Source organism: Danio rerio, chromosome 24 (assembly GCF_049306965.1).
Source record: "Danio rerio strain Tuebingen ecotype United States chromosome 24, GRCz12tu, whole genome shotgun sequence".
NCBI lineage: Eukaryota > Metazoa > Chordata > Actinopteri > Cypriniformes > Danionidae > Danio > Danio rerio.
The window spans coordinates 8,204,099-8,205,000 of NC_133199.1; the positions used below are offsets into that span (position 1 = coordinate 8,204,099).

General features: G+C 32.3%; 1 protein-coding gene across 1 annotated transcript in view; it reads right to left on the minus strand.

Annotated features, from left to right (window-relative positions):
- Positions 1-890: 890 nt before the first annotated feature.
- The window catches only part of bloc1s5 (biogenesis of lysosomal organelles complex-1, subunit 5, muted), a 5,059-nt gene continuing 5,047 nt past the window's right edge, over positions 891-902 (minus strand). The window contains exon 5 of the mRNA NM_001030066.2: positions 891-902. This exon is cut by the window's right edge and continues 828 nt beyond it. The gene's annotated coding sequence lies outside the window, so the exon portion shown is untranslated.

Sequence of the window (902 nt, forward strand, 5' to 3'; positions counted from 1 at the left end):
GGCTTTGTCAGAATTTTGATTGAACCCTCAGATTTCAGGATGTCAAATAGTTGTATCTCAGCAAAATATTGCAGCAGAACAATGATCCAAAATGAAGACTATAGTGCTACTAAAGACCAGACTTTGGAGTGGCCTAGTCAAAAACCTGACCTGAATTCAATTGAGATGCAAAAAATGCTTTTCTTACTTAGATTTTTTGTCTTGTTTCTAGTCCAAATATCTAAAAGTTCCTAAATCAAGTAGAATTTTCTAAACAAGCAAAACATATTGCCTTGTTTTGAGAAATATTATGCCAATATTAAGTGAGTTTTTCCTTAAAACAAGCAAAATAATCTGCCAATGGGGTAAGCAAAATAATCTTACGTTAAACGAAAAAACAAGATTAATTTGCTTACCCAATTGGCAGATTATTTTGCTTGTTTTAAGGAAAAACTGACTTAATATTGGCATATTATTTCTCAAAACAAGGCAATATGTTTTGCTTGTCTAAAAAATGCTTCTTGATATAAGAAATTTTAGATATTTAGACTAGAAGCAAGACAAAAAATCTAAGCAAGAAAAGCATTTTTTGCAGTGCAAGAACTTAAAAAAGGTGGTTAATGCTCAAAAACCCTCCAATGTGAGCGAATTAAAACAATTGTGCAAAGATAAGTGGGCCAAAATTCCTTCACAGAGCTGTAACAGACTCATCTCAAGTCACCGAAAATGCTTGATAGCAATTGTTGCTGCTAAGGGTGGCCCTTTTCCCTTAATAATAAAAACATTCATTTCAAACATGGATAACGTGTTTACTTGTACTATCTTTGACTAAAACTTAAACTAGTTTGATGATCTGATACATTAAAGTGTGACAAACATGCAAAAAAAGAAATCAGTAAGGGGGCAAATACTTTTTCATACCA